We start from the raw sequence: 18,171 nt of genomic DNA, 5'->3' as shown, positions 1-18,171 counted from the left end.
TTAACTTTGAATTCGGTTTTCGGTTCGGTTTACGGTTTTGCTCAAAAAAATTTCAAAACCGAATACACCGAACCGAACAAACCGAAAACCGAACCGATGAACACCCCTAGGGTTTATGCCTTACCAGTACTTGCATAGGTATGCCTTAGTGTGCAATTGTAGGAAAACACATTTTCTTGAGCTGTTAACAAATAAGACGCATATTTAATAATTAATCAAGCGGTTTCAGATTCTCCATTATTTTGAACAGTGCATGCTTATCACCGGATGACATCCCAAAGGAGGAGATGTCTTATTTTTGTACTTTTTTTCTTTCTTAATAACTTCATTTATTCATTTCATGGACACTCAGAGTTTGATTGATAGACGTGCAGTTTTTACGGACGAAATATATCGGGATGGGCTTAGGTAATCTAAAAGACCTTTTCCGTGCATCTTAATGGATGTGTTCGGGCTATATTTTATTGATAACGGTCAAGTGTGTGTATGCTTAAGTAGAAAAAAAACTACCCATAATTGAAAAGAATTAAAATGAGACACTGAGACTGTGACAACCCGGAAATTTCTGACCAAATTTAAACCTAAACTTAATATGATTTCGACACGATAAGCAAAGTCTGTTATGTTGCGTCTCAAAAATTTTGAACTGTTTTATACATTCATGTAACTTCGATCACTTTCGACGATTCACGAACCACTAATTGTAAATAGATATGTATATATTTAAATATATATATATATATATACTTTAAAATATAATTTATGATGTAATTGTTAGAAACTAAATATGTAAAATAAAATAAATATTATTTAAAACATATCTATATATATAAATAATGCATATTAAATGTATATTATAATATATATAGTGTATAGTGTATAATATTTAACTATATATTACATAATAAGTAAACACTACATAAATAATAGATTGTAACATTTACATATTAGTAGTAATTACAAGTTAAAATATAACTATTAATATTATTATTTTATCATAAAAAGAATCATTATTTTAGCTATCATTAATAATATTATTATAAAAATAATACAAATTATTATTATTATTATTATTATTATTATTATTATTATTATTATTATTATTATTATTATTATTATCAATAATATTATTGTTATTATCAACTTCACTAAAATTATTATTATTGTGGCTTAATATTATTATTACTCTTATCAATATTATTATTATCATTAATATTATTATTATTATATGTATTTAGATTATTGTTAAAATAATTATAATTATTAATTAATAATAATAACTAGATAAGTCATATTTACAAATTAGGATCCAATTCAGCTTTAGATCCCTTTCAAACTATAACTAATTGGTACGAACGAATACATTTTTCCATAACCAGACAAATTCCGTTGTAGGTCTCAATCTGCTTTTGTTTTATTTTTTTTATTTTTTTTTTTTTTGCCTAATTGAACCAATGTCTGTCGATCAATATGGCATATATAAAATCACTCGACTTTTTTTTCTAGAAGGAATTATTCAATTTCTCATCATCATCATTCAATATCAATTATAACTTATTCAATTTATTGAATTAAATCAGAAAAAGAAACTGCAACCCGTTAACATCCCTGTTTCGACCTGTAACATGGGATAGCTCGAAATTGAATGAATTTTGAAAATGTAAAAGTGTAATTTTGTTAGGTTTTCTCCAACCAAACTATCTGCAAAATCTTAACATTCAATTCTTATTAACGAAGTCAAATTTTGAAGTCAAACTTTTGGTTTTAAAAGTCAATCGAATGTTCTAAGTGAAAATTCGAATCAGTGTTGATGTTTCTTGATAAATTGCTGATTCAGGAAGTTTATAAAGGTGATTCTAAACACAATTCATGTTGTAAATATTATCTAAAACAACCTCTAATTCGAAGTCACGATTTATTTTTTTATTTTATTATTATTTTTTTTTGTTTTTGGGTCGCGACTGCAGTAGCAGTTTATACTTATATATATATATATATATATATATATATATATATATATATATATATATATATATATATATATATATATATATATATATATATATATATATATATATATATATATATATATATATATATATATATATATATATATATATATATATATATATATATATATATATATATATTTCCCTTTTAATGCAAACATCTGATTTCTATTATTTATAACTGTTTTAAAATATCTTAATCTTCGTTGGGGCAATTTAAAAACTGTCTAGTTGATTTCGGTTCTGAGAAGAAGGAGAGGTGAAGAGAAACAGATGAAAACAGTTTAAATTAAATTAAGATGAGAATTATCAGGAAAATAAAAACGGAGCAGTGGTCTTGGGTTGATTCGGGAGTTCAAGAGGTCACGGGTTCGAGTCTCCAATGGGACAATTCTTTTTTAGAAAACCTTCCAAGGGTATACACTCTTATATTTTATTATTATTGTAACATCCCGTTTTTCTTCATACATGTCTGAGGTACTTGATTGATCTTTAGAATGTTCATACTTGGTTGTATAATAGTATAAAGATGATTGTACGATGAGTGCATGAAGTGTACCAAGCGTACACGTGTTGCTTGTTCGAATGTCGAAGAAAACTGGACGTTGTTTGAGTTACATGATGTGTACGTACCTTTTCGATCCTAAATAAAGTTTGAGTTGACATTTCAAAACCTTACCATTAGAAAGGAAATCTTATTACGTTTCCAACGATATTTGATTCATCGAAAACGGAGTTACGGTCAAAAAGTTATGGCCAAAACAAGTTTGCTGAAGTTCGGATGAAACAGGCAATTGTCACGGCGCGACAAATTGCTCCGCGGCGCGACAAATGCCTATGTTGAAGGTCAGAAAGCTTGAAAAACATGTTCTAAAATCACCCTTTGGGCCACGGCGCGACAAATTGCTCCGCGGCGCGACAATAGGCACGATCTGGTGCTGTTCAGCCTTTTAATGAGTTAAATGAAGGGCAAAGTTGGTATTTCACATATGGACGGGTTTTTGGCCATAAAACTGATCCCAATCTTATCCAAACCTCATTCTCTTCATTCTCCTTCCCTCCCACTCACACACCAAACCCTAGAGAGAGAGTAAAGGGTTTAGAGAGAGAAAGCTCAAATCGGGGAAGAAGAAGAGTGTTTTGGGTCGGGTCACAAGAGTTAAAGTTGTTCTCCTCGTTCACGGCTACGTTGTGGTAGTAATGGTATGTTCTAATTCCGAAATTCATCTTTATGATTTAATATTCAAGTTAGGGTTTGTGTTAGTTAGAGTTATAAACCCATTTTATTGTGAAATTTGGGGGTTTTGGGTAAAATTCATGTAAGTAAGCCTAGATGGGTGACTTAGGGTTTCGATTGATTAAATTGTAAGTTTGGATCTTGCGTGTGTTGGTTAAACCTTAGAACACTTGTGTTGACTTGGTTTTTGGGTGTAAACCCTAATTTAGGTCAAAACGGGTCAAATGGGCATTTCGGGACAAGTAAGCTCGATTCGTTGTCAAATTAAGTTTTAAATCAAGTTTTGGTAAATCAAGTAGGTAAATACTCGATTTAAGTGTTAGTGGTTGTCTTGGAAATATAATCACTAGTCGTTAGTGATTTTGGGGCGTTTTATGACTTTGGTCAAAATGAGCAATTTGAATTGGGTCAAAATTGAGGATGACACTAATTTGGATTAGTTGGATGTTAAACACTTTTGTTGAGTGTTAAATGATGCTTTTCATGTAATTACTCGCGAGAAGTGATTTTAGGTTAAAATTTGGTGTTTTAGCAATAAAGTCAAACTTGGTCAACCATGGAATGGGTTTTGTGTAAAATACGAGCTAGTATGCGTTTAAAGGTTAAAGTTGACATAATTGGGTATTTCGAGAACGCGGGAACTAGTCTCGTTAGTTTTGGACCTTCGGGTAGCGTTAAAAGTGCAAAAGGGTATATTTTGCACTTGTTGTTCATTTGGGCGGGTCGAGAGTCCAAATGGGGTTGTATGTTGATTATGTGTATGCCTATATGTGTATTATAGGTAAAATCTTGCTCGGTTGCGTGTGGTGAAGATTTCGTGCATGGTTTGTAATGCTCGAGTTCACGAGGTGAGTGGAATAATTATGCGTATGTGTATATAATGTATTTATTTGTGTTGCATGAATGTGGTATTGTCGCGGTGTTTAAGACACCACATTCTAGGTAACGAGTAGTATTGTCGCGGTGCTTAAGACACTACTCATGGTATGATTGACGAGTAGTATTGTCGCGGTGTTTAAGACACTACTCATTGTATGATTGACGTGTGGTATTGTCGCGGTGTTTAAGACACCACAGTGTCATGGGAGTGGAATTGTCGCGGTGTTTAAGACACCACTCATTGTTTTGAATGAAGTGTGGATTCGTCGCGGTGTTTAAGACGCCACATTGTCGTAAGGGTGAGTTAGTCGCGGTGTTCAAGACATCACCCGGGGGACTAGTGATTACGCGGTGTGTAAGTAACACTAGTGGATGTTATGAACTCCAACGGTCTTGTAAGTACCGTTTCCCTTGTTCGAATTGGTTAACCAAGGTTATGTGAATTATGTATTGAAGTATTTAATTATGAATCGTATGCTATTGTATTATTAGCTACTTGTGGAATGTGGATATTGGTATATGCATATTATTGTTGCATGATTGTCGAATTATTGATCCCGCGTATGAGGTTGTGTAAGTGATGCAAGTAAGTAGATTATATATGTGTATGTATAATTATTGCATTCACTAAGCTTTATGCTTACCCCTCTCGTTGTTTACCTTTTTACAGGTATTGTGATTGTGAAGCTAGCTAGTTGATAGACTAGTTGCGTAGTAGCGCTTGGGCTCTATGGGGTAGCTTTCGGATATGGATGTGGATTGGGGATTTTGTAGATCCTCGGGATTATGCTCTTGGTATCGGGTTGGGCTATTGTGTCTTAACCGTGGTGTTGTATAAATGTTTCGAGGTCGCATCGTTTGGTTGTGTCGAGTCAAACCTTGTATGTGAAATACATTCTCGTAAGGATGTATGGTGTCATTGTAAACCAAGAGTCGAGATAAAATGTTTAACGTGTTATTATGATAAATTGTATATGGATAACTATTTCGAAATGGTTTGTATACTTGGGTGATATTGGGACCTAACAAAAAAAAAAAAAAAAAAAAGTACTCCGTTTTTGGTTAAACGGTTTGGGGTTGTTTCAAGTGGTATCAGAGCATAGTCTAAGGGAATTAGGTGACCTTGGAATAGGTGCCTAGTCTTAGACTTTTGACGGATGTGCATTATTTGCGGGACTTGTAGGAATACGGGTCAGATTGAGGTTTGTTAGTGCCTTAGAGTAGGTGACTAACTAGGACTTGTTTTTGTCCAAAGTGTGATTATGTGGAGGCCTTATTTCGTGTTTAAATTAGTGCCTTAGCTTGCTAGTGCCTAATGTAAGTAGGCGAACTTGGACGTTGTTTTAGTGATAGTCACCTAGGTTGTAGGTTGACTTGTGGTTGCGGTGTACTTGTGTATATTTATTATTATATTGTATATAGGTGTATATATACAGGTATCTATTGGTGCGGTGTCCTAGAGACGAATCTATTGGAGAGATTCGAATGTTTGACGGTTTGAGTGATCAAGTTCGCGGTAACGACTTTGGTCATTTGGGTACTAGGAGTTATCGCGTGTTATTTTGTGTGAATGTTGCGTCAGTCCGGGTAAAGTACTTTGCATGACCATGTGGAAGTGGTAAGGTACGCATTTGTAATAGTGATTGATCACCATTATTACGAAAGTGTATCTTGACATCGAGCATGACATGACAAGTACCGAACGGAGGAAACGTGGCATGGTTGGGGTAGAACGGGACGAATTAGGAATCTTCTATTGGTTCCTAGGGTATAGTAGTCTCGAGTGATGTGCTTGTTGTCACATCAGGTTCTTTGTGAGTCGGGAAGTGTACGATGGATTCGGTTAGTTAAGTGAGCGAGCCAACTCACGACTTTGGTGCGTGCTTAGTCACCCTGGGTAGTGGGTGCACTGTTGAGATTGTTATTGGTTTTAGTTACCCATCGTAACTGGGATGACGAAATTACTCTTGTGTGTGTGCGACGAGGACTTGAATTCCGTAATGGAATGCGACAAGTTTAATGATTGTAGTTTTGAGTTACACTCGGTAGAGTGTGTGGTTAGAGAATCGTGTTAGGATTCTTGTTGTGTGTGTCGCCTTGGAATTGGCGAATCGGGGAGTCCTTGGGTCATTAAACTCATGGGAGTGGGACCCGTATGACGATGGTTGCGTTAGTGTGTTGTTGATTATAGGGCAACATTCTTAAGGGAATACCCCTTGTAGTAGTGGTTTTATCGAGGTGTAGAAAGGATGTAAGACTTGGTGTTTCCAAGCATCCCCTTAGTGATTGGATGAAAGGTTTCGTTAGGCTATGTTGTTTTGGCCTTGTGGTGTGTGTAGCGTGTGATCGCTAGAAACTTTCAAGAAGACAATAAACTGTAAGGTTTGTCGGATAGGTGTGACTTCGAGTTATTATTGTGGTAAAATGGGTGACATCGGGTGTATGAAACCCAAAGATCGAGTTTCTAAATTTCGGTAGATTGTGGTGGGAGTCTGCATGACACTGCGTCAGGTGCCTTCTTATACCTGCTAGTGTAATGTTCAACTCCGGTGATGGTGTGATCACTCTGTGCTTAGGGTGCCCGTGAGATGCCCTTAGAAGTAGCGGAGATTACAACAGTGATCGACGAGTGATTGTAATTCGACGGTTAAGAAAGTCGGAGTTTAAGAGCATTTCGGTAAATACTTCTTGGGAAGTGACTGATGAGCGAATCTTGTTGCTCTTAAGTGTTATATGGGTGAAGATAACCGGTGAGCTGGTAATGGAGTTCATGGACGGTTAGGCCGAAGGTTAAGATGAAGTGTTGATATTGCGGTCGATGCAATTATTGTGTCGGATTGGTCACTCTTCTCCATGAGAGTGAGCAATTGTTGGTAAGGGTTCGTTGCGTGGAAGGTCGGGCGATCTCGACTGAGATGTACGATTGATTAATCGGAATGACGTATGCTTAGGCATAGAGACGTATGTGGGACTTTGGCGGAGTTCGCCTTGCGAACGATTAAGGCAGTCGATTGTGATTTGTGGTATGAAGGTGCGAAGTCGTCGCGTGTACGACACCTCCGGTAATTTTGTATGACGGCTCTGAGAGCCTAAAGTGAATTTGCAGTGATTCGGTGTTTATGATTAGTGATGAGAATGATCATGTGTGTTGTGGAATGGTAATTCCGCGGGATGTTATCATCTTTGCGGTAAGAATGTGGAGCTAGATCCTAAGTGGGGGAGTTTTTACTGCCACCCGAGGAAGCTCCCGTGGTACTAGATCAAGTGAAGTGTAAGACCTCTTAAGTAAGGTGGTCGTGTAGTACCAAGGTGCAGTATGAGACCAAGTGTGAAGTTTGAGATCACGGAAGTGAGAGAATGTAATTGTTATTGTGGGTGCTCTCGTGATAATAATTTGGGTAGATGTGAAACTCGGATAGTACTGTCAAGTGAGTACGAGTTCGAGATGACAGTGAATACTGTATTTTCCCTGTCGGGAAACGTGATCGTGAGAATTTTCAGTGGATTATTCCACTTTGTGGATGGTTGTGAGGCGGGGAGCGCCGGTTCTGTTTGTCTCACGTCGAGACACGCGGTTGTTGTTTGTTTGCGAGAGTGTGTTCCCTAGTGATGCGACCCGTTGGTTGCATGGAAATGTCAAGGCCATCCTTTATGGACGGTCTAGGTAGTAGGGTTCACCCGACGTCGGTGAATATTTTAAGGGTCGTGTGACGAATTGCGAATTGTCGGGATAATAATTCGCCATTGACAGGATTCTAGTACACGAATAGTTTCCATGCTAGTACTAAGGAGCCGTAGGGTATGGATGCGTTGTAGGGTTTGGAGGAGAAACCCTGTGTCGAGTGTTGATGATTTTCCTAGTTCGTGGTGTATTATTGTCGTCCTGGATTAATCCAGAGACTGGTGATCGTGTGCGGATCGATCGATGGGAAAGTTTGTGTTCCCTAGAGTGATTATTTTGGTGATACCGAAATTTCTTCGTTGAAGGAATAATCCGGTTGCGGAAATGAGGGAGGTTGGTTCTTGAAATAGAGAACATACTTGATTGACCGGTTGAGTGTTGCGTTATGGACTGTTAAAGTGCAGAGTTTTAATGGAGGCAGCTTGAACGTTGAGCGCGTGAAATATCGCTTGTTGCGGTAATGCACGCTAGGGATTATTAGCGTGTGGTGAAAACTTCGGATTAATGGAAATTGTTAATGGAATTGTTGCAGACATCGAGTTTGGATGTGTGTCGGAGGACTATAGAGTGTAGGTTCGGATTAGTTAAGTGACTAGGATCACGAGGACGTGATTGAATTTAAGTGGGGGAGAGTTGTAACATCCCGTTTTTCTTCATACATGTCTGAGGTACTTGATTGATCTTTAGAATGTTCATACTTGGTTGTATAATAGTATAAAGATGATTGTACGATGAGTGCATGAAGTGTACCAAGCGTACACGTGTTGCTTGTTCGAATGTCGAAGAAAACTGGACGTTGTTTGAGTTACATGATGTGTACGTACCTTTTCGATCCTAAATAAAGTTTGAGTTGACATTTCAAAACCTTACCATTAGAAAGGAAATCTTATTACGTTTCCAACGATATTTGATTCATCGAAAACGGAGTTACGGTCAAAAAGTTATGGCCAAAACAAGTTTGCTGAAGTTCGGATGAAACAGGCAATTGTCACGGCGCGACAAATTGCTCCGCGGCGCGACAAATGCCTATGTTGAAGGTCAGAAAGCTTGAAAAACATGTTCTAAAATCACCCTTTGGGCCACGGCGCGACAAATTGCTCCGCGGCGCGACAATAGGCACGATCTGGTGCTGTTCAGCCTTTTAATGAGTTAAATGAAGGGCAAAGTTGGTATTTCACATATGGACGGGTTTTTGGCCATAAAACTGATCCCAATCTTATCCAAACCTCATTCTCTTCATTCTCCTTCCCTCCCACTCACACACCAAACCCTAGAGAGAGAGTAAAGGGTTTAGAGAGAGAAAGCTCAAATCGGGGAAGAAGAAGAGTGTTTTGGGTCGGGTCACAAGAGTTAAAGTTGTTCTCCTCGTTCACGGCTACGTTGTGGTAGTAATGGTATGTTCTAATTCCGAAATTCATCTTTATGATTTAATATTCAAGTTAGGGTTTGTGTTAGTTAGAGTTATAAACCCATTTTATTGTGAAATTTGGGGGTTTTGGGTAAAATTCATGTAAGTAAGCCTAGATGGGTGACTTAGGGTTTCGATTGATTAAATTGTAAGTTTGGATCTTGCGTGTGTTGGTTAAACCTTAGAACACTTGTGTTGACTTGGTTTTTGGGTGTAAACCCTAATTTAGGTCAAAACGGGTCAAATGGGCATTTCGGGACAAGTAAGCTCGATTCGTTGTCAAATTAAGTTTTAAATCAAGTTTTGGTAAATCAAGTAGGTAAATACTCGATTTAAGTGTTAGTGGTTGTCTTGGAAATATAATCACTAGTCGTTAGTGATTTTGGGGCGTTTTATGACTTTGGTCAAAATGAGCAATTTGAATTGGGTCAAAATTGAGGATGACACTAATTTGGATTAGTTGGATGTTAAACACTTTTGTTGAGTGTTAAATGATGCTTTTCATGTAATTACTCGCGAGAAGTGATTTTAGGTTAAAATTTGGTGTTTTAGCAATAAAGTCAAACTTGGTCAACCATGGAATGGGTTTTGTGTAAAATACGAGCTAGTATGCGTTTAAAGGTTAAAGTTGACATAATTGGGTATTTCGAGAACGCGGGAACTAGTCTCGTTAGTTTTGGACCTTCGGGTAGCGTTAAAAGTGCAAAAGGGTATATTTTGCACTTGTTGTTCATTTGGGCGGGTCGAGAGTCCAAATGGGGTTGTATGTTGATTATGTGTATGCCTATATGTGTATTATAGGTAAAATCTTGCTCGGTTGCGTGTGGTGAAGATTTCGTGCATGGTTTGTAATGCTCGAGTTCACGAGGTGAGTGGAATAATTATGCGTATGTGTATATAATGTATTTATTTGTGTTGCATGAATGTGGTATTGTCGCGGTGTTTAAGACACCACATTCTAGGTAACGAGTAGTATTGTCGCGGTGCTTAAGACACTACTCATGGTATGATTGACGAGTAGTATTGTCGCGGTGTTTAAGACACTACTCATTGTATGATTGACGTGTGGTATTGTTGCGGTGTTTAAGACACCACAGTGTCATGGGAGTGGAATTGTCGCGGTGTTTAAGACACCACTCATTGTTTTGAATGAAGTGTGGATTCGTCGCGGTGTTTAAGACGCCACATTGTCGTAAGGGTGAGTTAGTCGCGGTGTTCAAGACATCACCCGGGGGACTAGTGATTACGCGGTGTGTAAGTAACACTAGTGGATGTTATGAACTCCAACGGTCTTGTAAGTACCGTTTCCCTTGTTCGAATTGGTTAACCAAGGTTATGTGAATTATGTATTGAAGTATTTAATTATGAATCGTATGCTATTGTATTATTAGCTACTTGTGGAATGTGGATATTGGTATATGCATATTATTGTTGCATGATTGTCGAATTATTGATCCCGCGTATGAGGTTGTGTAAGTGATGCAAGTAAGTAGATTATATATGTGTATGTATAATTATTGCATTCACTAAGCTTTATGCTTACCCCTCTCGTTGTTTACCTTTTTACAGGTATTGTGATTGTGAAGCTAGCTAGTTGATAGACTAGTTGCGTAGTAGCGCTTGGGCTCTATGGGGTAGCTTTCGGATATGGATGTGGATTGGGGATTTTGTAGATCCTCGGGATTATGCTCTTGGTATCGGGTTGGGCTATTGTGTCTTAACCGTGGTGTTGTATAAATGTTTCGAGGTCGCATCGTTTGGTTGTGTCGAGTCAAACCTTGTATGTGAAATACATTCTCGTAAGGATGTATGGTGTCATTGTAAACCAAGAGTCGAGATAAAATGTTTAACGTGTTATTATGATAAATTGTATATGGATAACTATTTCGAAATGGTTTGTATACTTGGGTGATATTGGGACCTAACAAAAAAAAAAAAAAAAAAAAGTACTCCGTTTTTGGTTAAACGGTTTGGGGTTGTTTCAATTATTATTATTATTATTATTATTATTATTATTATTATTATTATTATTATTATTATTATTTATCATTCATAATTATTATTATGATTATTGTTATTATTGTTATTATCATTAGTTATCAATATTACAACTAGTATTATAATTGTAACTAGTATTATAATTATTATTAATATCATCATGAATATAAGTATCATAACCTTTATTAGTATTACTATTGATATTATGATCATTAGTAATTATTATTATTGTTATGTTAATATTAATAATATGATTTCTATTATTATCATTTTAGTTATTATTATGTAATATCATCAAGTTTTAACAGTATTATTATTATTATTATTATTGATATAAGTATGATTATTATTATTATTATTATTATTATTATTATTATTATTATTATTATTATTATTATTATTATTATTATGAATATGATTAGGAATTTAAGCTATAGAAACTGTAGTTAAAAGTCTAGAAAATTCAATTCGAAATTATGATAAAATTTATTATTATTAACAATGTTATTATTATTATTATTATCATTTTATAATTAAAATGAAGTATCATTACAATTGAAAATTTGTAAAGTTATTATCTTTTCATTAATAAAATTTAACGCTATTATTGTTATTACTATCATAAATATCACCATTCTTATCATGTTAATATTATTACGAACATATATTTTTTTTATGAAAATACATTACAATAATATTAATAATACTTAACACCATATTTTTTGTTATTAAAATGGTATTAACTAAGCTATATATAAGATATACCAATTAATATATAAATATATTTTTTATATATAAACCCTAACATAAATTATTATTATTAAAATGTTATAATGAAAGATAAACACTAGTTAAATAAAATATATAAATTAAATATATCTATATAACAAATAATTTAACAAGCATATTATAAAAAAAAATATATGTATTTATTCGATTACGATTATGTGTGTTAATATATATACAAATGATATAGGTTCGTGAATCCGAGGTCAACTCTGCATTGTTCAGTTTCGTCATATGTATTTTTACTATAAAATACAGTAATGTGAGTTCATTTGATTCCCTTTTACTCTTTACATTTTTGGGACTGAGAATACATGCGATGTTTTTACAACTGCTTTATTAAATGCTTTTGAAATACATTTTGAACTGCGAACACATGAAATGCTTTTATAAATGTTTGACGAAATAGACACAAGCAAAATATTCCTCGAATGAATTATGTGGACGTGATAATTGCCACCATTGAATTATGTGGACGTGATAATTGCCACAATTGATATGAATATTTTTCCCCTGATTATTATTGCTTGGTAACCTAAGAATTAGGGAACATCACTAATTTTGAGAATTAGTGCACGCCTAATTGACGCGAATCCTAAAGGTAGCTACCGGGTTTAACACCCCCACCCAGAATGTTCACTAGACGGAAGGGCTAGTGGGCGTGGTGTTTAGTACTTCGAAGTTTATATGATTATTATACAGATGAGATGTTCTGTTTTGGGGATATTATTATGCGCATTATATGTTAAGGTCGGTTACCAAGCCAATCTATAAAAGTAATGAAAAGTGAATGTTATGTATCGAGAGAATGATTTTATACACAGGTTATGTGTATGTTATTTTTGTGCACAAGATATGTGTACGGTTACTAAGATTTATGAAAGATGATTTCGTACACGAGAAAGGTGTACTGTATTTAAAAGATATCGCATGTACATTACAGGTGGGTATAGGATTCGGGCCCTGTAACGTCCTCCAGATAGGGTCTGGAAGAAACGTCACTAATATCAAATAAACCAACATATTATAATATACGAGAACAATACTACATGATAAAATAAAACTTTATTGAGAGTACGCAGCGAAAAATGAAATGTCGTTACAAGAATTGAAATTACAATAAAGTAAATGTTTTAAATGCAAGAATAGTAAATGCGATATCTCTTGTTCTGTCCAAGTAGCATCACATAAGCAGTAAGTAAGTAAGCTTGAATCAATCAGCACCTGAGACAAACATGCTAAAGTGTCAACCAAAAAGGTTGAGTGAAATCGTAGGTTTAACAAAAGTAGTTATCGTTGTTTTTAGACCACAAGATTTAGTTTGTAAGGTTGATCTCCCGCAGGATCAAAAAGTTATGCCAATGCGTGATATTTAGACTAAACGTTCAAGTTTACCCCAAAGACAAGTTGTGTTTATACTTGTCGGTTAGGGACTTTGAAATGTCCCGTTCTTATTGATTAAAAACGTTCCATATTAATTGATTTCGTTGCGAGGTTTTGACCTCTATATGAGACGTTTTTCAAAGACTGCATTCATTTTTAAAACAAACCATAATCTTTATTTCATAGATAAAGGTTTTAAAAAGCTTTACGTAGATTATCAAATAATGATAATCTAAAATATCCTGTTTACACACGACCATTACATAATGGTTTACAATACAAATATGTTACAACAAAATAAGTTTCTTGAATGCAGTTTTTACACAATATCATACAAGCATGGACTCCAAATCTCGTCCTTATTTAAGTATGCGACAGCGGAAGCTCTTAATAATCACCTGAGAATAAACATGCTTAAAACGTCAACAAAAATGTTGGTGAGTTATAGGTTTAACCTATATATATCAAATCATAATAATAGTCCACAAGATTTCATATTTCAATACACATCCCATACATAGAGATAAAAATCATTCATATGGTGAACACCTGGTAACCGACATTAGCAAGATGCATATATAAGAATATCCCCATCATTCCGGGACACCCTTCGGATATGATATAAATTTCGAAGTACTAAAGCATCCGGTACTTTGGATGGGGTTTGTTAGGCCCAATAGATCTATCTTTAGGATTCGCGTCAATTAGGGTGTCTGTTCCCTAATTCTTAGATTACCAGACTTAATAAAAAGGGACATATTTGATTTCGATAATTCAACCATAGAATGTAGTTTCACGTACTTGTGTCTATTTTGTAAATCATTTATAAAACTTGCATGTATTCTCATCCCAAAAATATTAGATTTTAAAAGTGGGACTATAACTCACTTTCACAGATTTTTACTTCGTCGGGAAGTAAGACTTGGCCACTGGTTGATTCACGAACCTATAACAATATATACATATATATCAAAGTATGTTCAAAATATATTTACAACACTTTTAATATATTTTGATGTTTTAAGTTTATTAAGTCAGCTGTCCTCGTTAGTAACCTACAACTAGTTGTCCACAGTTAGATGTACAGAAATAAATCGATAAATATTATCTTGAATCAATCCACGACTCAGTGTATACGTATCTCAGTATTGATCACAACTCAAACTATATATATTTTGGAATCAACCTCAACCCTGTATAGCTAACTCCAACATTCACATATAGAGTGTCTATGGTTGTTCCGAAATATATATAGATGTGTCGAAATAATAGGTCGAAACATTGTATACGTGTCTATGGTATCTCAAGATTACATAATATACAATACAAGTTGATTAAGTTATGGTTGGAATAGATTTGTTACCAATTTTCACGTAGCTAAAATGAGAAAAATTATCCAATCTTGTTTTACCCATAACTTCTTCATTTTAAATCCGTTTTGAGTGAATCAAATTGCTATGGTTTCATATTGAACTATATTTTATGAATCTAAACAGAAAAAGTATAGGTTTATAGTCAGAAAAATAAGTTACAAGTCGTTTTTGTAAAGGTAGTCATTTCAGTCGAAAGAACGACGTCTAGATGACCATTTTAGAAAACATACTTCCACTTTGAGTTTAACCATAATTTTTGGATATAGTTTCATGTTCATAATAAAAATCATTTTCTCAGAATAAGAACTTTTAAATCAAAGTTTATCATAGTTTTTAATTAACTAACCCAAAACAGCCCGCGGTGTTACTACGACGGCGTAAATCCGGTTTTACGGTGTTTTTCATGTTTCCAGGTTTTAAATCATTAAGTTAGCATATCATATAGATATAGAACATGTGTTTAGTTTATTTTAAAAGTCAAGTTAGAAGGATTAATTTTTGTTTGCAAACAAGTTTAGAATTAACTAAACTATGTTCTAGTGATTACAAGTTTAAACCTTCGAATAAGATAGCTTTATATGTATGAATCGAATGATGTTATGAATATCATTACTACCTTAAGTTCCTTGGATAAACCTACTGGAAAATAGAAAAATGGATCTAGCTTCAACGGATCCTTGGATGGCTCGAAGTTCTTGAAGCAGAATCATGACACGAAAACAAGTTCAAGTAAGATCATCACTTGAAATAAGATTGTTATAGTTATAGAAATTGAACCAAAGTTTGAATATGATTATTACCTTGTATTAGAATGATAACCTACTGTAAGAAACAAAGATTTCTTGAGGTTGGATGATCACCTTACAAGATTGGAAGTGAGCTAGCAAACTTGAAAGTATTCTTGATTTTATGTAACTAGAACTTGTAGAATATATGAAGAACACTTAGAACTTGAAGATAGAACTTGAGAGAGATCAATTAGATGAAGAAAATTGAAGAATGAAAGTGTTTGTAGGTGTTTTTGGTCGTTGGTGTATGGATTAGATATAAAGGATATGTAATTTTGTTTTCATGTAAATAAGTCATGAATGATTACTCATATTTTTGTAATTTTATGAGATATTTCATGCTAGTTGCCAAATGATGATTCCCACATGTGTTAGGTGACTCACATGGGCTTCTAAGAGCTGATCATTGGAGTGTATATACCAATAGTACATACATCTAAAAGCTGTGTATTGTACGAGTACTAATACGGGTGCATACGAGTAGAATTGTTGATGAACCTGAACGAGGATGTAATTGTAAGCATTTTTGTTAATTAAAAGTATTTTGATAAGTGTATTGAAGTCTTTCAAAAGTGTATAAATACATATTAAAACACTACATGTATATACATTTTAACTGAGTCGTTAAGTCATCGTTAGTCGTTACATGTAAGTGTTGTTTTGAAACCTTTAGGTTAATGATCTTGTTAAATGTTGTTAACCCAATGTTTATAATATAAAATGAGATTTTAAATTATTATATTATCATGATATTATCATGTATGAATATCTCTTAATATGATATATATACATTAAATGTCTTTACAACGATAATCGTTACATATATGTCTCGTTTAAAAATCATTAAGTTAGTAGTCTTGTTTTTACATATGTAGTTCATTGTTAATATACTTAATGATATGTTTACTTATCATAGTATCATGTTAACTATATATATATCCATATATATGTCATCATATAGTTTTTACAAGTTTTAACGTTCGTGAATCACCGGTTAACTTGGGTGGTCAATTGTCTATATGAAACATATTTCAATTAATCAAGTCTTAACAAGTTTAATTGCTTAACATGTTGGAAACATTTAATCATGTAAATATCAATCTCAATTAATATATATAAACATGGAAAAGTTCGGGTCACTACAGTACCTACCCGTTAAATAAATTTCGTCCCGAAATTTTAAGCTGTTGAAGGTGTTGACGAATCTTCTGGAAATAGATGCGGGTATTTCTTCTTCATCTGATCTTCACGCTCCCAGGTGAACTCGGGTCCTCTACGAGCATTCTATCGAACCTTAACAATTGGTATCTTGTTTTGCTTAAGTCTTTTAACCTCACGATCCATTATTTCGACGGGTTCTTCGATGAATTGAAGTTTTTCGTTGATTTGGATTTCATCTAACGGAATAGTGAGATCTTCTTTAGCAAAACATTTCTTCAAATTCGAGATGTGGAAAGTGTTATGTACAGCCGCGAGTTGTTGAGGTAACTCAAGTCGGTAAGCTACTGGTCCGACACGATCAATAATCTTGAATGGTCCAATATACCTTGGATTTAATTTCCCTCGTTTACCAAATCGAACAACGCCTTTCCAAGGTGCAACTTTAAGCATGACCATCTCTCCAATTTCAAATTCTATATCTTTTCTTTTAATGTCAGCGTAGCTCTTTTGTCGACTTTGGGCGGTTTTCAACCGTTGTTGAATTTGGATGATCTTCTCGGTAGTTTCTTGTATAATCTCCGGACCCGTAATCTGTCTATCCCCCACTTCACTCCAACAAATCGGAGACCTGCACTTTCTACCATAAAGTGCTTCAAACGGCGCCATCTCAATGCTTGAATGGTAGCTGTTGTTGTAGGAAAATTCTGCTAACGGTAGATGTCGATCCCAACTGTTTCCGAAATCAATAACACATGCTCGTAGCATGTCTTCAAGCGTTTGTATCGTCCTTTCGCTCTGCCTATTAGTTTGTGGATGATAGGCAGTACTCATGTCTAGACGAGTTCCTAATGCTTGCTGTAATGTCTGCCAGAATCTTGAAATAAATCTGCCATCCCTATCAGAGATAATAGAGATTGGTATTCCATGTCTGGAGACGACTTCCTTCAAATACAGTCGTGCTAACTTCTCCATCTTGTCATCTTCTCTTATTGGCAGGAAGTGTGCTGATTTGGTGAGATGATCAACTATTACCCAAATAGTATCAAAACCACTTGTAGTCCTTGGCAATTTAGTGATGAAATCCATGGTAATGTTTTCCCATTTCCATTCCGGGATTTTGGGTTGTTGAAGTAGACCTGATGGTTTCTGATGCTCAGCTTTGACCTTAGAACACGACAAACATTCTCCTACGTATTTAGCAACATCGGCTTTCATACCCGGCCACCAAAAATGTTTCTTGAGATCCTTGTACATCTTCCCCGTTCCAGGATGTATTGAGTATCTGGTTTTATGAGCTTCTCTAAGTACCATTTCTCTCATATCTCCAAATTTTGGTACCCAAATCCTTTCAGCCCTATACCGGGTTCCGTCTTCCCGAATATTAAGATGCTTCTCCGATCCTTTGGGTATTTCATCCTTTAAATTTCCCTTTTTTAAAACTCCTTGTTGCGCCTCCTTTATTTGAGT

This window comes from Rutidosis leptorrhynchoides, chromosome 6 (assembly GCF_046630445.1).
Source record: "Rutidosis leptorrhynchoides isolate AG116_Rl617_1_P2 chromosome 6, CSIRO_AGI_Rlap_v1, whole genome shotgun sequence".
NCBI classification, from domain to species: domain Eukaryota; kingdom Viridiplantae; phylum Streptophyta; class Magnoliopsida; order Asterales; family Asteraceae; genus Rutidosis; species Rutidosis leptorrhynchoides.
Note: the sequence above shows the minus strand (reverse complement) of the source record.